Here is a 26,263-nt window from a genome sequence, read left to right on the forward strand (position 1 = left end):
GCAGAGATCAGATGGGTGAAGATAAATGCATACTCATCTATGCTTAGAAAGGGGGAATGCTTCCTTATTATTAAGTGAGTTTTGGCAGGAGTGAATATGGTTTTATATATGCGAGTGTTTAAGATTCGTGAGTGGAAATTGTCAGCGAAGGGCGAATGACGTCGGGTTCACTGGCTGGCGCAGACGCTGTTTACATGTCCTGCTGGGGATGCAAGGGGGAGATAGAGATCTGCGCTATTCAGGAGTCCATTTGTGCACTGTATGTCGTTAGACAATAGCTGGAGAGCAGGTATAGAGTGAGCCCACTTCAGCACTCTGATCCTGGGGGTGAGTGGACGGCTGTTTAGATGGACAGCTATGTGGCTTTGACATGCCGCCGTCGGCGCTCGGACGCTCGCTTTGTATGGCGCTATGGGATTAGTTTGAGCATTTAGTACTTGGTTTGGTGGTTATTGGATTAAGAACTGTAATATTGAACGTCGTGTCCTCAGTGGAACCGCTGTGTAATTGAGTTATAGTGTTTACGTATTTGAAGGTAAGTTTCGCGATTGGTGACGTTAAGTTGATGGCGCAATTTAGCTACCACTGTATATGTGTTCGGATATAGGAGTCTCTGAACGCCTGGGCGAGATTTTTTTTATGTGGAAATTTATGCAATCCTTAGATAGTGATATTCGACCGCTAGTGACAACAGTTAAGAGAGGAAAAATAGGTCCATTTCGAGCGCTCGCAGAATGTTGAGGCAATGGTAATAATATTTAATTAAAGGTGGCGATGGTAAATATGGACCAGGCTATGAATATTTGTGTAAGTGTCGTATGTGCTTGATGCTCTGTATAAAAGGTTGACTCTTTAATTGCTTTTGGTATTTCTGGGTGTGTGTAAATTAATTTTAGTGTTGAAAGTGCGAGAAAGACGAATTGATTGGTGTTTAGATAGAGGCTATGTATGTAATTCGAAAAGAGAGGATGAGAATGGTAAATTGATTGATGGACATGGTTTGTGGGGTGATATATGAGCATCAAGATAGGATTGGGGACGTTTGTGTATGTTGAAGTTGGGACGGGTGTGAGGTGAGGTGTGGTGGGAGGAGTAAATTAGATATTATTTTTTAAAAAAATTGTTGTAAAGTAAGAATAATATTGAGAAGGTTTCAAAGGCTGGTCACGCGACGAGGCGAGAGCAGAAATGTGTAGTTATGTTTAGTTAAAGGGCCGTGTAATGTCATGTCAGCAGCAATGCGCAGTGTGTCATAGGTGGTAAAGACATGTGCTGCTGCTATGATGTGTCTAGCGTATAGAGTTTCCGCTTTGGAATTATGCTATGTTGATATAAAGTTGACTTTCACCCGCGTTCGGTGATCGCAGCTCGGGGTTGTGAAGGATCGCGGTCCTGGACGGACGTATGTGTGTGCTTTGAAGCTGACGAGCATGTTGACCGCGCCAACTCACGATTGCAGAAGCAGAGCAGGGGCTGTGCGAGATCTGAAATCAGACAGATGGGTGACTTCTCCATCCTGTGGGCAGGGTGCAGAGAGGGGGTACCTGCGCACGTCTGCTGAGTTATTTTGTGAGCGGATCTACATTCTCTGCTGTGCGCTATTAGGATAGTTTATGAGTACTGAACGTATCTACACATCTATGTGTAGAATTATTTTGTAGCAGTTTGCTATAGTGTGTACTGAAATTATGATTGAATGCGTGTCTGTGGACTGTGCAACATGGCTCAGGGCACATCTGAGTAGGTGTTTTGTGATAGCGTAATAGATATACTGTATGGTTAAATAAGTTGTTCAAAAAAAATAGAGTGTTCTCAATGATTACACGCGCCTGCAGCGCAGATCAGAGTGATTGGTTTTCCGTCACCATCTCGGTTGCATGGGAGTAGTAAATGTTTTCCGGGCCACGTTAATCGCGTGTGTCACCGAACTATGGGCTATTATGACAATAGACGTGAAGGCAGGTCCAGACCTGAGACGCTGTCGGCATACATGAGAAGAACAATGCAGCTTTCACATTGGTCAGAGGAAAGAGCCCTTTCTGGTAAGCTGTCACGAGCGCTCGGAAACTGAACTTGTCTGGAGGCTCTGGAACCCCCTCCCCCGCCGACCGCACATGTGCGCGGCCTGCCTTGGAGCGTAATCTAAGGCGCATAGGCGATATCAATTTCTCCGGTGTTAGGCGCGAATGCGAATGTGTTGAGGTCATGTTTGTGGGAGGCCGAGCAGGGACTTTTGGTCGGTTTGGCAGCTGGGGGTGTTTGGGCGCGTCTGTTGCACTATTTTGCGAGCATGTCTGTGCACTGTGCAGTGCTTTATTTGGAGAGTTTAGGAGTACAGAGCTCGTCTGCTGATATTGTGTACTGCATTATTTAAGAGCTGCTTGCTATTGTGTGGTTTAATTAGGGGTTGTTTACGTGTTTGTGGCCTGTGTCAGATGACCACAGTCGGATCAGTGCGGGTGTTTTGTGTCAAATATATTCCACGAGTAAATAAAAGTGCTCCAAATAAAATAGAGTGCAGTCCTTCCTTACTTCCCAAAGCAGCACAGCGCAGTCTGAGTGGTTTTTGCGAAAACTGCAATTTGGTCAGACTGTGAGTGAGTCAACAAATAACTGGACAAATTTGTCTGTAGAGGAGTTAGAGGTCTGGGTTGGAATGAATATCTTGATGCGTGTGGTTGTGTTGCCACGTGTAGTGCACTACTGGAGTTCAGAACCTGCCTTATGTCAGCCTTACATATCGAAACCTATGAGATGCAAAAGTTTCAAAAAGATATGTCCCAAATAAATAAAGTACACTCCTTCCTTCTTCACATCAGCCTATGGACTGAAATTATTTCTGAAACTTGGGAGTTGTTTGGCTATTTGGAAGTAAATGTTTTGCATTGTTTACGAGCGGTTCGCATGTCTGTAGGCTGTGCTATGAGTTATTTTTAACTGTTTACAATTAGAAAGCGTGTGTCTAGAGCATTATAAATGAGTTATGTTGTTGTGTTTCGCAGGTCTGTATGGCGTGGAACATGTCGGTGTGATACATATACTCCATTCCTAAATAAAGTAAATAGGTTCCTCCATCTATCGGCCTAGTGCAGGGTGAGTCCTTTTAACCCGAAACGTGTAGGAAGAGGTTGAGTGCTGGTGGCATAGTTTAGTGGTGATGAGCTTCGTTTGCAACAATTTTCTTAGGTTGGTGGCGGAAACTCAAGTGAGCTTTGTTTACTGGCAGATTTCAAACTTGGCGCTGGCTCCTAGGAGGAAGTGGCAGTCGGGCGGCTGAGGTTAGCACAAGTGCCCTTTCTTTCCAACAATTTTATTAGGTTGGTAGAGAAAGGGGAAGTGACCTTTCTTTACTGCCAAAATTCAAACTCGGCGCTAGTTCCTAGGAAGAGGTGGTTGTCTGGTCCTCGACAAGTAATTGAAATTAGGTAGTTGAACACCTTTGCGTACGTATATGAAATTGTAAATTGAATTATTTAATATGATTAAAACTGAGATTTAATTAAGTACTTAGGTAATTGATAGGTTAGATGAGAGATGTGGGAGTTAGCGTATTTACAGAAGACTATGTCCGTCGCGTGTATGGATGGTGTGTGACGTATGCGGGCCGGCGGCGCAGCGATTGTCCAGTTATAACGTGCGCTTAAGAGAGAGTCAATTAGCGAGCGTTCTAGTGCCGACCAAACTTGCTGTTATACAGTCATGGCGGATTCCACTGTGGAACACACTTTGCCACCAAAAGTGCAGCACTGTATTCTCGCTCGCACAAGGACACCTGGTGGACGGTGGGCGGTCGGCATTGACAGGTTTGAACGTGCCTAGGAAAACAACTCTGGCTCCAAAAGTGTGGCTGGGAATGACCTACCGTTGTGTGATTCTGCTCCAATGCAAACAATTTTGGTGGGAAACGTGCGGAAGCGACGAATATACGTGGTGAGCGGACAAGGGACTGCTGTGACGTCAAACTCGGCAAGTTCCAGCGTGTGCAGCGAAAACATGTTTACGACGTGAGAGTGATTGCTGGGCTCGCCCCCAGCGTACCGGCAGTCCAGCGCGAGCGGTCGCCTCACGTGACAGGCGTCGGCAGTGTCTCCGCGCGCTGTCTGTCGGGGTCAGGGGGTGACGAGGATTTGAACTAATTCAGTTGGAGCGCGGACGTCGTGGCGATATCAATGATGTGTGCTGATTGTGTGGGAGAACAAGTGATGACCGTACTGCTAGAAATAAAGTCTTCAGTCCCTTCATCCCTGCAAAATCAAAGGACGTGACTTAGGTTAGTATAAGTGCAGTTTATTGTTCGACGCGATTCTGATAGGTTACCAGTGAAAAAAGGTAAGTGACGGAGAAAGTTCGTATGTGTGATCGATTATGTTGACTTGTGCTAGATTTTTGTTATGGATGTAAGGAAAAAGGCTTTCTCGCCGAGAAAATCGGACATCTTGAGTAAAGAATAAATGATAATAATATAGACAACTACAGTTTCCGAGAGATTATCGTGTTGGAATTTGAATTTGGCGCACTTTTCTAGTGGACGTAGGCCTATAATAATAAATGATAATGAATGATAATAAATGACAATGAATGATAATGTATGTTAATAAATGATAATGAATAATAGTGAATTAAAATAATCGAAAGTAAGGTTTTGCAGCCATTATCGTGTTGGAATTTGAATTTGGAGGGAATTTTCTAGTGGAGACAGGTCAATAATAATAAATGATAATAAATGATAATGAATGATAATAAATGATAATAAAGACAACTACGGTTTTGCATGTGTTATCCTGTTGGAATTTGAATTTCGCGCCTATTTTTTCTGGAGGCTTAGGTCTATTGGTCTATTTTCCCCGCCAAATTCAAACTTCCCGCCATTTTTTCTGGAGGTTAGTTTAGTGGACGTAGCACAATTGGCCTATTTTAACGCCAAAAGCCGCCATCTTGGATGACGTAATGCGCTTTTGCCAAGTCTTCATGCCGTCATCTTGAATAATTTTGATAACAATGCAGAATGCGTTGACACATTGGTTGCCCTACTACTATCATCATCTGTGAACAATCTAAGACGGCTACTCAGATTGTCTCCCATATCATTAATATAGATCAGGAAAAATAGAGGGCCTATAACACTTCGTTGGGGAACTCCGGATATTATTTCTGTTTTACTCGATGACTATCCATCTATTGCTATGAACTATGAACTTTCAAACAGGATATCACGAATCCACTCGCATAGCTGAGACGATACTGCGTAGGCATTCAGTTTGCTTAGAAGACGCTTGTCAGGAACGGTGTCGAAAGCCTTCTGGAAATCTAAAAATATGGAATGAATTTGATATCCCCTGTCGAGAGCACTTATTACTTCAAGAGTATAAAGAGCTAGTTGTGTTTCACAAGAACGATATTTTCCGAATCCGTGCTGACTATGTGTCAGTAAATCGTTTTCTTTGAGGTGCTTCATAATGTTCGAATAGAGTACATGTTCCAAAACCCTACTGCATATCGACGTTAGTGATATGGGCCTGTAATTCAGCGGATTACTCCTACTTCCCTTTTTGGGTATTGGTGTGATCAATAATTATTTTTGCTCGTTGAATACATGAGACTGATGTGATGTCGTACCTTACGTGCAGTGGCCACACGGTAGTTAACGAAAGTAGGGTGAATTACTGCCCTGAAAACAAGTAAAACAGTTTCTTTAACCTAACGCAAAGGACACAAGCAGCATAGTATGGTCTTATGGAGACAAGGAAAATGTTTAATCTTCCCTCAAATATTTCTTAATCTATTGCCTGATGCATCAAAGTATGACCTGGGATGGTTGAAGTGAAAGACTGAATTCAATCGTTTGCATTTATTAACAGCTATTCTTACATGAAGGAAATTTGAACTGTGTATCAAACAATGTTCCTGATTGCTACTGTCCCTTAAGAAATGAAGGCTTGACCTTAATATAGGCCGGCCGGAGTGGCCGAGCGGTTCTAGGCGCTACAGTCTGGAACCGAGCGACCTCTACGGTCGCAGGTTCGAATCCTACCTCGGGCATGGTTGTGTGTGATTTCATTAGTTCTAAGTTCTAGGCGACTGATGACCTCAGAAGTTAGGTCGCATAGAGCTCAGAGCCATTTGAAACATTTGAACCTTAACATAGGAGTCAAAACGGTCACCACGGGAGGGTGAAGGAGGTGGGAGGCGGGGGGGAGGGGGGGGCGTTGCTTCAATGGGAACAAGGGAAAGGATGATAATATTCTTCTCGGGTATGCAGCCGGAAAACGCTTTCACTGCTGAAGAAGAGTTCTTTACCTGACGACGTTCTGAAAAAACTTCGTCCTGGTGCTGCCGTGCCACCGAGATTATACGGTCTACCCAAGATTCATAAGAAAGGGGTCCCGCTTCGTCCGATCGTGAGTAATTTGGGTGCTCCTACCTACATTCTAGCCAAGTATTTAGCATCTGTTCTGGGCCCTCACGTCGGTAAATGCGAACATCACATTTCCAATTGTATGGTGTTTATTCAGAGATTGAAGACCTTGTCTCTTAGTCCCTGGGATTTGCTTGTGAGCTTTGATGTCGCGTCGCTTTTTACCCGGGTTACTCTGGAAGAATCCTTGCAATTAATTGGTGAGAAACCGGATGAGGAAACAACCAGGCTTTGTCGCCACGTGTTGACGTCGACGTACTTTTTATTCAATGACAAATATTTTGAACAGACTGACCGAGTGGCTATGGGGAGCTCATTGTCCCCAATAGTCGCCAATCTTTTTATGGAAGATTTTGAGGACATGGCGCTGAAGACGGCGTCCTTAAAACCAACCTGTTTTTGGAGGTACGTTGATGATACGTTTATGGTGTGGCCTCATGGGAGAGAAGCTCTTGACCGCCTCCTAGATCATTTTAATTCCCTGCATCCTAGCATCAAGTTTACTATGGAGGTGGAAAGTGATGGAAAGCTTCCGTTTCTGGATGTTCTGGTGTACAGAAAGGATGATGGGACACTGGGACACAGTGTTTATCGAAAGCCTACTCACACGGACCGTTACCTATATGCTTCTAGCTGTCATCCATCGTTCCAGCGTACGGGGGTCCTGCGGACGTTGGCGAGAAGAGCTTATGCCATTTCAGATGGAGAAAGCTTGACACAAGAACTGGACCATCTTAAGATTGTGTTCAAGCAGAATGGCTATACAGATAAACAGATCCGTCGTGCTTTCCAGTTTGGACCCTCGCCTGAACCACCAGAAGATACCTGCAAATCGGTGGCTTTTCTGCCTTTTTCTGGGAGCATTTCCTCGAAGATAGGAAGGATTCTGAAAAGATATCATATCAAAAGTATTTTTCGTCCTCCAGCCAAGATTAGAGCGCTCCTGGGCTCTGTTAAGGATGACTTGGGTTTGAGGAAGCCCGGTGTGTACAAGATCCCTTGCCACTGTGGGAAGGCTTATATTGCTCAGACAATCCGGACCATTTAGGACCGATGTGTTGAGCATCAGCGGCACACACGGCTGCTTCAGCCTGAGAAATCTGCAGTGGCGGAACACTGTCTCACCGAGGGACACAGAATGCTGCATCTCGCTATTGGGACTGTGTTTTAAAAGAATCCATAGAGATTCGTATATCCGACAATCTTATTAATAGACACAAGGGTTATCTTTTAAGTAAGACTTGGGACCCGGTGTTATCTGACATTAAAAAACAACGGTCTGTGGTTCGATCGTCGGAATAAATTTTTTTAATTTTTGACAGCGATATCTCGATTTCGCCTGTTTCCACCACTGGCGGCGGGGTATGTCTACTGCGCTAGAAGGCAGTTACGGCACCTTCTCGCGCACGCGTTATGGGTCTTCTGCGGCCTATATAGGGGCCGCCGCTTGCGCTGGGAAGTCAGTTCCGGCGAGATCGTGCACCAGCACTCTCACCTGAAGATGGCGGCCAGTTGGACCGCGGAAATATTGTGTCATGAAGACGTAATGATCCGGCTGCATACCCGAGAAGAATATTATCAATTATTACGCCGGAAAAGCCTTCGTAGTCACAAGGGAAAGGATCTTATTAACTTTTGCGTGATCCAACGTGCTGCAACAGGGATAAGCGTTGCTGAGGATAAAGAACAAGAGAGAAAATTGCTATAGGCCGGCCGCTGGTGGCCGAGCGGTTCTAGGCGCTTTCTTATGTTAGTTAGGTTTAAGTAGTTCTAAGTTCTAGGGGACTGATGACCTCAGAAGTTAAATCCCATAGTGCTCAGAGCCATTTGAACTACTAGCTGCTAACCGAAACATCTGAGAAATTTATTGTAAAAATCAGAAAGCTCTAATTATTTCCTTATATCCTCCGTCACCTTCAAAGTAGTCACCTCGGGCTTGTATGCCACAATCCCAGCGTTGTTCCCATTTTTGGAAGCACTCCTGGAAGTCCGCAGGATGAAGGGTGTTCAGGACCCGCTGCGATTCCATTTGGATAGCTTCAGTCGAGTCAAAACGTCACTCTTGCAACGCGAGTTTCATCTCCAGGAACAGGGCTAGGCCTGGCGAGTAGGGAGGGTGGGGTACCGCTGCCATGTAGTTTTTGGGCAGGAATGCCTTCACAACGCGCGAGGAGTGCATTGTCATCGTGCACTAACCAGTCTTCCTTTATCTACAAATCTGGCTGTTTGCGCCGAACATTTTTCCTGTCACCTCGAAATCTCATAGTAAAACTGCCCATTGACGGTCTGGTCAGGAGGTACATACTCCTTTTGCACTATTCCCTGAATGTCGGAAAGGATGATCAGCATTGACTTCATGCTGCTCCGAACTTGTGTTTATTTAGGCCTTGGAGAAGATGACGTTGACTCAGTGCACTCTCACCAAATGCCTGTCAGTGTACGATGGGTATCAGCTGCAGTTTTCTTCGGCTTGAAACAGAATTCGACACAAATGCGTTGCTGCTGCAACCTATCCATTTCACAATTCGCAGAAGCACTGAAACACGTCCTGACACGCACCTCTACAACTCACGACGGCATGTGCCAAAAATTAAGCAAGATCGTGCCGCATTAACTAAGACATGTTCCTCGCCACATATGGAATGTCGTACCGGTACTGTACAATGAAATTGTCCGATATTTTGGTTAGCATCTCGTATTGTTAGGTTGAAATCGTTATCTAATAAACAGTGACTTCAATGTCAACCGCCTTTAGTCGTATATTAAATATAACTCAAGACATTACATCTGTATCATTAGCGGCTGAAACGGTCACTCGGCCATCCTATCTCTGTTTTAGGTTGACTACCCAACGACTTCCACGAGGAACAATAATGTTATTTCCAGTATTTCTTATAACCGTAGACAGAACTTAAAAATTTTAAATGTCGTTGTGATCTGCTTATTAAGAGCTATAATCTTTCTTGAAAGATTAACACAATAAGGCAATAATTTAAGTTAGGAACTGTGTTTATGTCTCGAGGGAGCATAGCTCTTCGCGCGCAAGTTACCCATACCATATTTGTCCAGTATTTTAGAATGAGAGCATTTAAGACTTCCAACAAACTTCCTACATAATTCCAGAACTTTCAAAGTTTTTTTCACGCTGACACTCCCACACAACACTGAAAAGAAAAACGTTTCTCGATTTTTTCGTAAAAAAATTAGCAAACTGTATCCGCAATATCACTGAATGTATCTGAGAAATCATACCATCGTACTGCGCATAGTTCACGACATACGACGTCTCAAACACTTCGCTGCATGAAAACCTACATTTCTTAAGACACATTAACTCATTTGTAATGTAATCAGGCGTTTGAAGCTACGAGCATTTTACCGACGGAAATTCGATAGTTGAAGAGTCGGAAGTGAGAGGAGGGGTCAGTGGTTACCTATTAAAGTTTAATCTAGGCTGATTGCCGGCCGGAGTGGCCGAGCGGTTCTAGGCGCTACAGTCTGGAACCGTGCGACCGCTACGGTCGCGGATTCGAATTCTGCCTCGGGAATGGATGTGTGTGACGTCCTTAGGTTAGTTAGGTTTAAGTAGTTCTGAGTTCTAGGGGACTGATGACCTCAGAAGTTAAGTCCCATAGTGCTCCGGGCCATTTGAACCATTTGATTTGAAAGCTGATTCAAAGGACAGTAAAAGATCGAAACATGGATATAGGATGGGTAATGGGAGCACAGTCCCATCTCTAAACCTTCCATTATTCGTCTGTATGTAACTTACTCGCACCTAACTGCACTATTTCCGATGGTCTTGATAAAATCTGCGACCAGTAAATAAACTTTCGACATATGACTGAGACATACTGCTTAATCCGCCTCCGGCGCTAATCCTGAGCTGTCCGCAGCTCGTGGTCGTGCGGTAGCGTTCTCGCTTCCCACGGCCGGGTTCCCGGGTTCGATTCCCGGCGGGGTCAGGGATTTTCTTTGCCTCGTGATGACTGGGTGTTGTGTGCTGTCCTTAGGTTAGTTAGGTTTCAGTAGTTCTAAGTTCTAGGGGACTGATGACCTTAGATGTTAAGTCCCATAGTGCTCAGAGCCATTTGAACCAAAAGGCGTTTTTCGTTGCGACGGAACCTTTTCACGAAATTCCAATCACCAACTTTCTCCTCCGAATGCGACACTATTTTATTGACAGCGACCTACGTAGGGAGGAACGATTACCACGATAAAATAAGGGAAATCAGAGCTAGTACGGGAAGATATAGCTGTTCATTCTTTCCGCGAGCCATACGAGATTGGAATAATAGAGAATTGTAAAGGTGGTTCGATGAAACCTCTGCCAGGCACTTGAATGTGATTTGCAGTGTATCCATGTACGAGTAAATGTAGATGAGTAGGAGTACATTATTCCTATTAATTACGTAAATTGTCATGTGAAAACCTGCACATTTCCTAATCTTATCCTGTGGATACGATAGAATGTTAGGATAAGCTGACAAAATCCAGTCCCCTATTTAACGACTAAGCTATTAAATGTAGACAAGAGATAAGACTAATTGCTACAAGAAAACACCGTGTACTAAAGGATAAATGCCATGAATTTAACACCTTTATTCATCATACAAAAACATTTTAAAGAAACCAAATAATGACTACAAATCTCAGGTTCTCTCTGTATTAATACTAGCCCTTAACTGTGTGGCTCTGCCCTATAAAGCACTCGCGATCTTTGGTTAGGCGCGGAGTAACTGACATCCCCCGTTGTACTAAATAGCAAGAAAGAACTACTATTTCAATGAGCCGTGTTAAACCTCAGTGCAGAACGGAGTAGAACACGTGATTCACCAATGTAAATTCACTTTCCTACTCGCCGGTGCATATGCAAGATAACCGTTATGATCAGAAGCAATAACCGCAGAACTTCTCGCCTCAGCGAGGTAATAACAAAGTTGTACTTCACTAAAATTACAGCCGAAGACGTCCGTCTACTGCCGTGGACCTCCAAGACGACTCTCCTGCTCCATGAACAGGCAACGACTCCATTTTCTTCTCTCTTTTTGCTGCTCAAAGCCTTTTCTCCCCGTTAAATTTGGATGGTGGTTAATCTTTCCGGGAGGCGCTCGTTTCTGAACGCCGACCAATCGCAATTTAGAATCCAGAACGAAGTTTCTGAAAGTTCCTTCTATGTCAGTAGGAAGGTACGCGAATACCTGCTGCCATGTGTTTTTGTCCGACCAGGCCATTTCCTCACGTCTGCACGCCGGACACGTGCTCCCGGAGGCGGCTGTGCCGTCCTATTGTCCGAAGGAATGTATGAGCTTCCAGTGTCCTTCCGTTCTACCACGAGTTTCACAGCTCTGCTTGTTCCCCAGTCACCCAACATGGGGACATATACGAATGTGAGTCAAATGAAAAACTCAAATATTTTTTAAGTATTATTTATTGTGCAGAAGTGGTACAAAGCAGTGTCGCTTCTGAACATAATCTCCCCCACGTTCAATGCAAGTCCTTCAGCGCTTACAAAGTGCATAAATTCCTTCAGAAAAAAATTCTTTGGTAGTCCGCGCAATCACTCATGCACCGCGTGGCGTACCTCTTGATCAGAACGGAACTTCTTTCCTGCCATTGCGTCTTTGTGTGGTCCAAACATATGGAAATCACTTGGGGCAAGGTCTGGTGAGCATGGTGGATGCGGAAGACACTCAAAATTAAACTGTTGCACGGGCAGTGTGGGGCCTTGCATTGTCATGTTGCAGAAGGACACCTGCTGACAGCAATCCACGTCGCTTTGATTTGATTGCAGGCCGCAGATGATTTTTTAGGAGATCTGTGTATGATGCACTGGCGACAGTGGCCGCTATAGGCATGTAATGCTCCAAAATGACGCCTTTTTCTTCCCAGAAGGGAGTCAGCATAACCTTCCCTGCTGATGGTTTTGTTCGAAACTTCTTTGGTTATGGTGATGAGGAATGGCGCCATTCCTTGCTCGCTCTCTTCGTCTCCGGTTGGTGGAAGTGAACTCAGGTTTCGTCCCCAGTAACGATTCTTGCAAGGAAGCTATCACCTACTCGTGCGAAGCGCCGAAGAAGTTCTTCACAAGCATCAACATGTCGTTCTCTCATTTCAGGCATCAGCTGCCGGGACACCCATCTTGCAGACACTTTGTGAAACTGGAGCAGATCATGCACAATGTGGTGTGCTGACCCATGACTAATCTGTAAACATGCTGCAGTGTCATTCAGTGTCACTCGGCGGTTTTCCTTGACTATGGCTTCAACTGCTGCAAGGTTCTGTGGAGTCACCTGGACGGGGAGCATCCTTCACTGATATCACTTCCTATTCAATTCGTAGACTTTTGCTGCTGTGACAAACATGCATCAACGTACTGAACCTTCATTCGTCGATGAATTTCAATAGGTTTCACACCTTCACTACGCAAAAGCCGAATAACAGAACGCTGTTCTTCCCTGGTGCCAGTCGGAAGTGGGACGGCCATCTTTATACATTACTGATACTGCGACGGTATGTGTGCATCTGCACTAGGCTGCCACCTACAGGCCATTCTGCACTCTGTTTGTAGCACGCTTACCAACTTACAGGATAACGGCGCGAAATTTCGATTTGTTATTGTAAATGTAAGGTTTTCATATGACTCACCTTCGTGCAATAAATTAAGTGTAGTAGACGATGTCAGTCGCAGTCTATCACTGAAGAGGCTCACTTACGTGGTATTGCTTGTAAACGCGAATTGTAAGTTGTAAAATAACGCCACCTTACAAGTATTTCCCTTATCTGCACCCGTTGACTCCTTACGGCAAAGTAGTATCCGTACCTGCAGGTTCTTTGTAATGTTGACTCTAAGAGTTTGGCACGGCTAGAATAGTTCCATAGCAATTGGACGGCCATGTTCGTTGTTTATCCACAGGAGTGGTACGGTGGTTACGAACTGTTTCGCTATCGGACACGGCAAGGGAAAAAAAGGCGGCGTGGGAGAGGGAGATACGGGAGCGCGAGGGGGTGTCGGTGGAGGCAGAGACGCGTTTGATGTGAGTCGGCGGCAGCCACTTGACCAGGAAGGGCGCCGGCAACAGCAGGCAGCCCGTTTGCGGTGGAGGGTGCGGCACAACGGCGCGTATTTTCAGCAGAACCCACCCTACATCGCTGGGCGCGGTCTGCCGTAATGGCGGCAGTTACAAGCTCGCAAACGCGCGCGCTGAGGTTGCTTTTTGCTGCGCTCGCCGCACGTCAGCGCAGCATTGCGCCACCGCTCCGGGCAGCCCTGGCGCCAGGTGGACAAATACTCCGTGCCGAAACAAACAGACGACAGAATGCATCGAAAACAACACCCCCTTATCTTGTTTTCCATGCCTTACGTTTCCAGTACGCAGATAATATTTCCATACGAATGTTCTGAAAGTGATCAAGAACATAGCTCGTGATATGTTTAAATATCTAAAGTATTTTTGAAATCGTAAAGAACAGCAGTCAGTCGTCATTTTCTTGCAAGTTTCATTCGGCAGATCTAGATTTCGATTAATGCCTAGCCATTATCAATGCATCATTTCGTAGTATCAGTGCACGTCAAAGAGTTTGAAAGAACTATGACAGAAGCCCGAACAACAGGGGACTGACGTATTAGAACATTCATTGACACAATGAAACGGTGCACTGATAATAGCTAGGCAGTAGCCGAATTCTAGATTTGCCGAATGAAACCTGCCAGAAACGGACGACTTATTGCTGTGCTGTATCATTTGAAAGTCATATCACAGTCGTTTAGTGCACCCGCGGTCCTAATGGAAAGTAACATGATGTCTAAAATATGTAAATACGCTGCCGGAGAAAGAATTTTTACATTCTTTTAGGTCTGCAGTTTATTTAAGATTTATTGCTGCAACAGTTCATATGGAATGCATGAATTGATTACATTTACAGACCAATACATCTACATTTACATCTACATGGATACTCTGCAAATCACATTCAAATGCCTGGCAGAGGTTTCATCGAACCACCTTCACAATTCTATTATTCCAATCTCTTAAAGCGTGAAGAAAAAATGAACACCTATATCTTTCCGTTCGAGCTCTGATTTCCCGTATTTTATCGTGGTGACTGTTCCTCCCTTGTAGGCCGGTGTCAACAAAATGTTTCCGCATTCGGAGGAGAAATGGAATTTCGTGAGAAGATTCCGTCGCAACGAAAAACTCATTTCTTTTAATGATGTCCTGCCAAATCCTGTATCACTTCTGTGACACTCTCTCCCATATTTCCCGATAATACAAAACGTGCGGCCTTTCTTTGAACTTTTTCGATGTACTCCGTAAGTTGTACCTGGTAAGCATCCCACACTGCACCGGAGTATTCTAAAAGAGGACGGACAAGCATAGTGTAGGCAGTCTCCTTAGTAGGTCTGTTACATTTTCTAATTATCCTGCCAATAAAACGTAGTCTTTGGTTATCCCTCCCCACAACATTTTCTATGTGTTCCTTCCAATTTAAGTTGTTCCTAATTCACGATAAAGGATGACAGCCAAAAACAGTTGCAGGATAAAAATTTATTAAAATACGGCTAGGGGTAATTTTATGAAATGTATGAATATTTGTGGAGGAACATTAGCCCATTCTTCTTCAAGAGCCAAACCCAGAGAAGGTACTCATGTTTGACGCCGATGTCTGGAGCTCAGTCGACGTCCTAAACTCAGCCCAAAGGTGTTTCATTGGGTTCAGGACGGAACTATGGGCGTGTCAGTCCATTTCAGTAATGTTATTCTCCTCAAAGCACTGTCTCACATGCTGCTTAATGAAAGGAAGCTTTGTCATGCTGATGCAATCTACCACCCTCTTCGAACCGTTCCTCTAATTCACGCATTGCAGAATACTGTAAAATGTGTTCATATCGTTCCTCATTTAGCGTTTTCTTAATCGCAACAAGGGAACCACACGCTAACCACGAAAAACACCTCTGTACCATAACACTATCCCATCTGTACTTCACTGTTAGCCCTATGTGTGATAGCAGGTGTTGCTCTCCAGACACTCGCCAAACCCAAACGCTTCCATCGGATTGAAACAGGCATAGGATGATTCATCACTCCAAATCATTCATCCACTGTCCAGTGGCTCCCCCGTCACTTAACGCTAACAAAAGAAATGTTTTGCTCATACCGATGTGTTCGACAGTTGTACCCCATCCTCTTTAACTCCCTGCACAGAAGCACTGTGGTAGGTGGACTGCTGGAAGCACTTTGGAACTCACGAGTGATTCCTTCCACTAATTTCAATGGGTTTTTTACAACCACCCTCAGCAATTTTTGACGGTCCCTGTCCGTCAGCACACAAGATCAGCCTGGTCTTCGTATACCTATGGGTTTTTCTCGCGTTTCCACATCACCATCACAGCACCAACAGTCGAATTGGGCAGCCTTACAAGGTTTGAAATGTTACTGATAGATTTCTTACTCAGAAGACTTCCAACGACTAGTCCACTTTCAATATCGCTGAGCTCTTCTGAGCGACCCGTTATGCTGTTACTGCAACCCCCGACACAATACTCCCTCCGTCCCATTATACTGGCCTGTCTGCCTCTCGCGGTGTCTAGTGATCAATTCCCCATAGGGGTGTATGAGTACTTTTGATCAGATAGTGTAATAGTAAAAATACGTGATTAAATTTGTAGGTGATTGGAGAAGTTCAGAGTGCAAGATTTTTCACAACCTGGTGTCGTCTCCGTCAGCAGCGACGGCTCCTGCTGGGCATCGAAGGAAGGAAAGAAGATTAATGTTTGACGCCCTATCGACACCGAGGTAATTGGAGCATAAGCTCAAGTTAGGGATGGATTAGAAATGAAAACGATCGTTCCCTCTGAAACTATCCATCCCGGCGTTAGCCTTAAGCAATTTGGAGTAACCATACAAAACCTCAATCTGTATGTGTCGCCTCGATGGTCATTGGTACATGTGGGCGTTTTGTAATACATCTACCCAACGCGTCCTTCCCGTGCTCTACTGGATTTAGGTAGGGGAATTGGCAGATTAGTCCATTCGCCTAATATTGTCTCGTTCCGACCACCTCCGCCTACGCTATTCGATGCGATCACTCACTGTCATCCATAAAGATGAAATCAGAGCCGAATGCATACCTGAAAAGTCCCTTATGTGAAAGAAGTACAGTGTCACAAGAACGCTGATCAGTGAGCGTAATGTGTTCGAAGGATTGGAGGTCATTAAGCTGATGCAAAATTATGCCTCCCCATACCATAACAGCTGGCGCAGCAAAATGATCATGTTCGAGAAATCTTCCCATACCCTCTTATGCCAAGAAGTGGGAACAAGCAGTGCACGCAGAAACACTGCCGACCATGCTCGTCCAGGTGGTCCATGTTTTATGGTGTGGGGATTGGGGAGGAGATATTGAAAGGAGAGGATATTCGGCAGATGAACTTGTCTGCCAGTTTCCCCCCAGCTCACATGCCATCGAGCATGTGTGGAGTGCGTTGGCGGGATATAGTTTAAGACATTGCATCTATCAATGACCATCCTGCAGTTGTCAACCGCACTGGAAGAGGAATGTAACGACCTATCACAAGAACTCTTTGCCAACTTTGTGGCTAGCATGTCAGAATGTTGCAGAGCATACTTTGCGATTCGTGGTGATCACTAACCCGATTAAGAAACGTCTGTCTTTGGAGTGTCCAGGGGACCCCCATCCCCATGAAACCAGTGACTTGAGTGTAATTGTTGTCTTTGAATAAAAGTGTCATTTCCGTTCGATTCATTGGGTATTTTAGTTACCTTCTGTATTGTACTGTACTATACTTTAGCAGCTCTTTCAATGTATGGCCAAAGTTTCATAGAGTTATATGAGCCTTGCGTAGCTCGTGTTCGTGCCATATCTCATTTGACATCCTGTTTTTACCGTACTACCACCTCGTTATGTTAATTTCAATTACTGGTGTCACTGAGTTGCCGCCTTGCCTGCCCGTGAGCGGCAGCAGCGGCGCTTATCGATATAAGCCCTGGCGTATTATTTTTGCTGACTGCTATTACTTCCCGGTTGTCGTGCCTTCGGAGATAGTTCAGATCTTCCAGTGAGTTGGGAGGCGCTAGCAGTGCAGTTATGACCTGGCAGTGTTTGACTTAGGAGTAGAAGTACAATGCCGACAAGGATCTCCGAAATTCACGCAACAGACGTACTACTTATGCCTGACACCAAACTGAATCCCACCACAGAAAATAACACTAAAATGTGGTTACTGCTAATTTTTTTCAATTATACAGTTAACATTAGAGGAGATGACAAGTTACCAACTTCATTAACTACGTGAAAATGATCTGTTCGGAGACAGATATGTTCAGTGACTTAAAAAGGTACTCGTCAACTTGTTGGAAATAACCTTTGAAAAACTCGGCATAGGTAGCCTACAGGAGAAATGAAGTATGACAGGGAAGAGAATACTTTATTTGAAATGCTGCAGTTGAAGTCTGAAGACAAAACAAAAAAATTTAAAGTTCAAGTAAGTTCTTTTTATTATAGTAATATTTCTCTTATATAAATTATTTCTCTGTTACATAAAATTTTAACTAATGGAAATATGTTTTCGAAACAAGATACAGACCAATTTTAGAAGATTAACACAAAGTTAAACTAGAACATCTAATTTTGAGTTTAGCATGTACGAGGGCTATTCCGAAAGTAAGGTCCGATCGGTCACGAAATGGAAACGACTATGAAAATCCGATAAAGCTTTGCACAGATGTGTTGGGTAGTGTCTCTAGTATAACCCCAGTTAGCATCACGTCGCTCTTCTCATTTCTGAGCTCGCAGTGAGTGCGTAAAGATGTCTAGAAAATAGTGTCTGCCGCCAAGTACGGGGGCCTGGTGAGAAATTTCCCCTGAAGCTATGCAGCTAACATTACATAACTGTCGTGCTGTTTCGTCTTCAAGACAATTCTCAGCCGCATTCTGCAGGGGCAATGAAGATGCTCCTGCATCGTTTTCAAATGGAAATGTGAGAGTACCCACAATACAGCCCGTAATTGTCTCCCTCTGAGTTTCAGCTCTGGTCACATGAACCGCTGGTTATGAAGACAACATTTCGGCACAAGACAACGCGCCGTAGGCCAGCGTAGAGAATTGGCGGAGAGCACTGGCGGCTGCCTTCTATAGCGAGGGTATGGGAAAGTTGGTACAACGCTACGATACACGTCTAAGTCGGGTCGGCGACTATGGAGATAAGTAGCTGCAAGGTGTATCTAACTGTTGCAAATAAAACATTTTTGATTTTTACCGTGGTTTCCATTTCGCGACCTATCGGACCTTACTTTCGGAATAGCCCTCGTATATTAGAAGAAACTCTTCATTGCTGACGAAGAAAGACACAAGTCAACAAAAGTACGTTTAGAAAATCAAATTTTCACAAGAAAGTCTCCATTTGGTTCATTCATGGTTATAGCAACTTAAAGTATGGAAAGAAGTATTTAAAAAAAGTATGAAAATGTATGAAAAAAGGGAGAGTGAGACAGACGCGAAAGGCAAAGATTACATGTTCAGAAAGAAAAGTGGTGCACGTGGTACAATGTGAACGCAAAGTCGTGGTAACGATGCCTCTTCATGCTTCACTTTTTATAAAATCTTTCCCCCGATATAATGACGTGCATAAGAACGTTGTGACCATTAGTGATACAGCATATGACATGCGAAGCGATGCATTGGAGTTCGTAATGAAACCGTGTGTACAAAGATTACGTGAAGAAAGTAGGTTCGTGCACAGTTAAGTGACTTTTCTTTGCTGGCCGGAGCGACCGAGCGGTTCAAGGCTCTTCAGTCTGGAACCGCGTGACCGCTACGGTCGCAGGTTCGATTCTTGCCTCGGGCACGGATGTGTGTGATGTCCTTAGGTCAGTTAGGTTTAAGTAGTTCGAAGTTCTAGCGGACTGATGACCAAAGAAGTTACGTCCCATAGTGCTCAGTTAGGTTGAAGCAATTCTAAGTTCTAGGGAACTGATGAGCTCAGAAATTAAGTCCCATAGTGCTCAGACCCATTTGAACCATTTGACTTTTCTGCTCGAATGATGTCACGCTAGTTGTTAGTATAGTGATTCTGCTGAAAGCAGGTTGCTTTATTATTTCATGGTGTTTTTATTTCGGAGTGTTGTTACGCTAGTTGGTAGTACACTTTTTTTATTTTAGGTTTTGGAACTGATTTGTGGTGCCTTATTGAACATTGCATATTTGAAAAATTTTAGGTATGGGGGCCCAACAACATAATAACCCTTCGTACTGTGTGGGGCGGCCGTGGGGTGGATGGACTGCTGTGGCCTGTTGTGGGGTTGTGAACCACTGAGGGCTACGGCGGGAAGAAGCCTCTCCCTCGTTTCTACGTTCACGGTTCAATACACACAATACACATTTTAACGTGGAATCCGATTCACGCATTGTTTCTGGCCACTCCTCACGTCGTTGAGAGATGAAGACTGTATTAAAGAGTGCTGGTTGAATATTCTTTGCCTATCGACAGGTATGTGCCGATCGATGGGCTGTGTGTCGTGCAACGCTGGGAGGACGGCGGCGGAAGCCAGGACGGTTGTTCCACGGTGGACGCGGAGCGATAACAAGTAAGTGCGGGCTGTATGGAGGGCGGGATGTAACGGAACGTGTGTGTAACAAGCGGGGCTACGACAGTCGATGTTCTGTGACTGACGTGGAAATTTGCAGTGGTTACTATGGTTAAGTCTGTGGAGACTTTAAGTCACTGCCTTCAGAGGGAAACGAGGCCCGCATAGCACGGATAAGACGGAATGCTGCTTTTCATTGAACGTGCTAGGTAGGAGCAGCTTCGTTTTCTGTAGCTTCTTGGGCTGAGCCAAGAGTCTGTTATACGGTAGTCCTGAGTAACTAACTATTGAAAGGAATTTGCTGCTCTAAACTGACATCATTCGTCGCTTGTGCTCACTCTGTTTTGCCGCAAACTCATGGGCGGCGTAGTTGGTCTTCTTCTTGTGGCCCCCTAAGTGTTATAGTACTCATAAAACGGAACAGACGTTACTAGTGCGTATACTGTAGTGTAAGAATAAAGTCCACAGTACGGTGATGTGGGAACTGGAGTATAGAGCGTTTTTGGTATCAAAACATTTTCACCTGGCTTTGGAGTGCTAAGCGTGTTCTCACTCCTCACATAGATTTTTCCGTATCTTGCTGGGCAGCAGGAGCTGAATCGTAGACTATCTCTGTTTCAGATGAACTGTCCACCAGTTATCTGTGCAGACAGTAAATAGAAAGACCCAAACAAGTAACGGCAGTTAGATGAGTGGAGACGTACCAGCCTGGTGACAAAAGATGGAAGTGGAAAACCCACTTCGCCGATAATCGCAAGTTATGTAACTGTTTATGTTTAATTACTGTTACCTAAATTATTGGAGTTGTAGACACTTGTGAGAAGCGACGCTTGTGAGAAACTGGAATGTGGCGACACTTGTGAGAAATCCGGGATGCTAATGGACCGCCACGGAGTGTGTTGCAAATGCTGCGCTACTGCCTGCTCGGCCACTACCTGCTGCCGCTTAGTTTCACTCAGCGCTCGGCTTGTGCTGGCACGGGCAGCTGCCGAGGGACATTCACACTCCTCCAGTGCAGCAAGGTTACCTTATTTCCGAATTTTTTCGGGCAAGGAAGAGTAGCCTTAGTCAAATTAGAAAAAGAAGCTGATTTTGCCCCCACGATATCATGGCAACCATTAGTTGCAGCACAGTTACCCGTAAGACATTTTTCATTGGAATTTTTGTTCTGATTAATCTTACATAGGGCATAATTCCTCCCCATGAACCATAGACCTTGCTATTGGTGGGGAGACTTGCGTGCCTCAGCGATACACATAACCGTACCGCAGGTGCAACCACAACGGAGGGGTATCTGTTGAGAGGCCAGACAAACGTATGGTTCCTGAAGAGGGGCAGCACCCTTTCCAGTAGTTGCAGGGGCAACAGTCAGGATGATTGACGGATCTGGCCTTGTAACACTAACCAAAACAGCCTTGCTGTGCTGGTACTGCGAACGGCTGAAAGCAAGGGGAAACTACAGCCGTAATTTTTACCGAGGGCATGCAGCTTTACTGTATGGATAAATGATGATGGCGTCCTCTTGGGTAAAATATTCCGGAGGCGGGGACTACTCAAGAGGACGTCGTTATCAGGAGAAAGAAAACTGGCGTTCTACGGATCGGAGCATGGAATGTCAGATCCCTTAATCGGGAAGGTGGGTTAGAAAATTTAAAAAGGGAAATGGATAGGTTAAAGTTGGATATAGTGGGAATTAGTGAAGTTCGGTGGCAGGAGGAAGAAGACATTTGGTCAGGTGAATACAGGGTTATAAATACAAAATCAAATAGGTCTAATGCAGGAGTAGGTTTAATAATGAATAAAGCAATAGGAATGCGGGTAAGCTACTAGAAACAGCACAGCGAACGCATTGTTGTGGCCAAGATAGACACGAAGCCCACGCCTACGACAGTAGTACAAGTCTATATGCCTACTAGCTCTGCAGATGACAAAGAAATTGAAGAAATGTATGATGAGATAAAAGAAATTATACAGATAGTGAAAGGAGACGAAAATTTAGTAGTCATGGGTGACTGGAATTCGGTAGTAGGAAAAGGAAGAGAAAGAAACGTTGTAGGTGAATATGGATTGGGGTTAAGAAATGAAAGAGGAAGCCACCTGGTGGAAATTTGCACAGAGCACAGCTTAATCATAGCTAACACGTGGTTCAAGAATCATAAAAGAAGGTTGTATGCATGGAAGAAACCTGGACATACTGACAGGTTTCAGATAGATTACATAATGGTAAGACAGAGATTTAGGAATCAGGTTTTAAATTGTAAGACATTTCCAGGGGCATATGTGGACTCTGACCACATTCTATTGGTTATGAACTGCAGATTAAAACTGAATAAACTGCAAAAAGGTGGGAGTCTAAGGAGATGGGACCTGGATAAACTGACTAAACCAGAGGTTGTACAGAGTTTCAGGGAGAGTATAAGGGAACAATTGACAAGAATGGGGGAAAGAAATACAGTAGAAGAAGAATGGGTAGCTTTGAGGGATGAAGTAGTGAAGGCAGCAGAGGATCAAATAGGTAAAAATATGAGGGCTAGTAGAAATCCTTGGGTGACAGAAGAGATATTGAATTTAATTGATGAAAGGAGAAAATATAAAAATTCAGTAAATGAAGCAGGCAAAAAGGAATACAAACGTCTCAAAAGTGAGATCGACAGGAAGTGCAAAATGGCTAAGCAGGCATGGCTAGAGGACAAATGTAAGGATGTAGAGGCTTATCTCACTAGGGGTAAGATAGATACTGCTTACAGGAAAATTAAAGAGACCTTTGGAGAAAAGAGAACCACTTGTATGAATATCAAGAGCTCAGATGGAAACCCAGTTCTAAGCAAAGAAGGGAAAGCAGAAAGGTGGAAGGAGTATATAGAGGTCCTATACAAGGGCGATGTACTTTAGGACAATATTAAGGAAATGGAAGAGGATGTAGATGAAGATGAAATGGGAGATACGATACTGTGTGAAGAGTTTGACAGAGCACTGAAAGACATGAGTCGAAACAAGGCCCCGGCAGTAGACAATATTCCATTAGAACTACTGACGGCTTTGGGAGAGCCAGTCCTGACAAAACTCTACCATCTGGTGAGTAAAATGTATGAGACAGGCGAAATACCCTCAGACTTCAAGAAGAATATAATAATTCCAATCCCAAAGAAAGGAGGCGTTGACAGATGTGAAAATTACCGAACTATCAGTTTAATAAGTCACGGCTGCAAAATACTAACGCGAATTCTTTACAGAAGAATGGAAAAACTGGTAGAAGCCGACCGCGGGGAAGATCAGTTTGGATTCCGTAGAAATATGGGAACACGTGAGGCAATACTGACCCTACGACTTATTTTAGAAGCTAGATTAACAAAAGGCAAACCTACGTTTCTAGCATTTGTAGACTTAGAGAAAGCTTTTGACAATGTTGACTGGAATACTCTCTTTCAAATTCTGAAGGTGGCAAGTGTAAAATACAGGGAGCGAAAGGCTATTTACAATTTGTACAGAAACCAGATGGCAATTATAAGTGTCGAGGGACATGAAAGGGAAGCAGTGGTTGGGAAGGAAGTGAGACAGGGTTGTAGCCTCTCCCTGATATTGTTCAATCTCTATATTGAGCAAGCAGTAAAAGAAACAAAAGAAAAATTCGGAGTAGGTATTAAAATCCATGGAGAAGAAATAAAAACGTTGAGGTTCGCCGATGACATTGTAATTCTGTCAGAGACAGTACAGGACTTGGAAGAGCAGTTGAACGGATTGGACAGTGTCTTAAAAGGAGGATATAAGATGAACATCAACAAAAGCAAAACGAGGATAACGGAATGTAGTCGAATTAAGTCGGGTGATGCTGAGGGAATTAGACTGGGAAATGAAACGCTTAAAGTAGTAAAGGAGTTTTGCTATTTGGGAAGCAAAATAGCTGATGATGGTCGAAGTAGAGAGGATATAAAATGTAGACTGGCAATGGCAAGGAAAGCGTTTCTGAAGAAGAGAAATTTGTTAACATCGAGTATAGATTTAAGTGTCAGGAAGTCGTTTCTGAAAGTATTTGTATGGAGTGTAGCCATGTATGGAAGTGAAACATGGACGATAAATAGTTTTCACAAGAAGAGAATAGAAGCTTTTGAAATGTGGTGCTTCAGAAGAATACTGAAGATTGGATGGGTAGATCACATAACTAATGAGGAGGTATTGAATAGAATTGGGGAGAAAAAGAGTTTGTGGCACATCTTGACAAGAAGAAGGGACCGGTTGGTAGGTCATGTTCTGAGGCATCAAGGGATCACAAATTTAGCATTTGAGGGCAGCTATAAGGTAAAAACCGTAGAGGGAGACCAAGAGATGAAGACACTAAGCAGATTGAGAAGGATGTAGGCTGCAGTACGTACTGGGAGATGAAGAAGCTTGAACAGGATAGAGTGGCATGGAGAGCTGCGTCAAACCAGTCTCAGGACTGAAGATCACAACAACAGGGCATAATTTTCGCTCAACCTCATACTTAACGATGAATTTTACAGAAACTATAGAAACCGAAAATGTTTACCATCTTTCAACCTCTGCCGGCCGTGGTGGTCAAGCGTTTCTAGGCACTGCAGTCTGGAACCGCGCGACCGCTATGGTCGCAGGTTCGAATCCTGACTCGGGCATGGATGTGTGTGGTGTCCTTAGGTTAGTTAGGTTTACGTAGTTCTAGGTTCTAGGGGACTGATGACCTCAGATGTTAAGTCCCATAGTGCTCAGAGCCATTTGAACCATTTTCAACCTCTCACCCAAAATTTGATATGACAGGAGTGGCAACCTTTTGCCATGTATTAAGAGGAGCCAGCTAAAGATTTTGGTTCTCAGTAGAAACTTTTTCTTTAATTATTTCGAATTAAACCTCAATTTTTTCATATCACGCATGGAAGTGTACTGAGATCTAATGTGAATCCTGCTAGCAATTAGCGTTAAGGAATGCAATTTATGTATTCAATCAAGATGTAGTCATCGTCCACTCAAACAGATATTGTTTCTAAAATTCCCTACACAAAAATGCTGATTGTGATTGTTAGAAGAGTTATGACTTTTGAGATTTCATTAGTGAATCTTTTACAATTTGCAAGAGACATTTAGCCGACTTTGTGTCGTTTCTAGGGAACATCTCGAGGAGGTAGTCTCTCTTCGTCCCGCATTATATTTATTTACAATATTTACAGGATGATTATTTATTTACAATTTTTACAATAGGGCTATCGGAGTGAACTGAACCCCTTTTCAACATTTATAAGTGATGCTGTAGCTTCAGACTTTTCCTTTTCATGGTAATTTCTGTGCATAAGCCATCCAAGTAAGAAATGATTTTATATTGTCCTCAACTTGGGGTCTTGTAAGGGTCTTAGAAACTACCTCATCTGTCTTAATTGCGGAATTCTTTCTTCTTTTCTCACCTAGATTTAAAACTAGTCGGTGCCCATGATATTCAGCGTCTTCTCTGAGAATTTTTACTAAGGAGTAAAAATTTGGATGAACCTTCGAAATTAATGTATTTGTCCTTCGATTCGATCCTTCTGAAACAGTGTTGGTGCTGTGACACCTTCCTGCGCAGTTCCATATATCAACAAAATAGTTGTAAAATCCTGCAGATTTTCATTATCTGGCATGCTCTCCTGAATGTATAACCACCCATCATCTAACATGTCCAGAGGAATGTGAGCCAAAAGTGGAACACAAGCTTATGTGAAAACGAATTTCTTCGTTTTCCTTGTAGGCACCAACAAGGCCGTAATTCTGCACTTGCCTCCACAAGCACTGATTTAAATCGTAGTTGCAGCCATTAATCTTTGCATCAGGAAACAAATGTGTTACTGATTGGATTATTGCAGCTTCAAAATCCATCATGATAGCTGTAGGATTCCATCCAGGTACGGTGCTCTCAACAGCTGTGAAAAAGCGATCGTACGTTTCTCGCTTTTTATTGGGTAGCAAGGCGTACACGGTTGGAACTGTGTTTGTTTCCTCCTCACAAGGGAACCTCCCCATCGCACCCCCCTCAGATTTAGTTATAAGTTGGCACAGTGGATAGGCCTTGAAAAACTGAACACAGATCAATCGAGAAAACAGGAAGAAGTTGTGTGAAACTATGAAAAAAATTAGTAAAATATACAAACTGAGTAGTCCATGCGCAACATATGCAACACCAAGGAGACTGTAGCATAAGGAGCGCCGTGGTCCCGTGGTTAGCGTGAGTAGCTGCGGAACGAGAGATCCTTGGTTCAAGTCT

This window comes from Schistocerca nitens, chromosome 4, assembly GCF_023898315.1.
Source record: "Schistocerca nitens isolate TAMUIC-IGC-003100 chromosome 4, iqSchNite1.1, whole genome shotgun sequence".
In the NCBI taxonomy this organism is placed as follows: Eukaryota; Metazoa; Arthropoda; class Insecta; order Orthoptera; family Acrididae; genus Schistocerca; species Schistocerca nitens.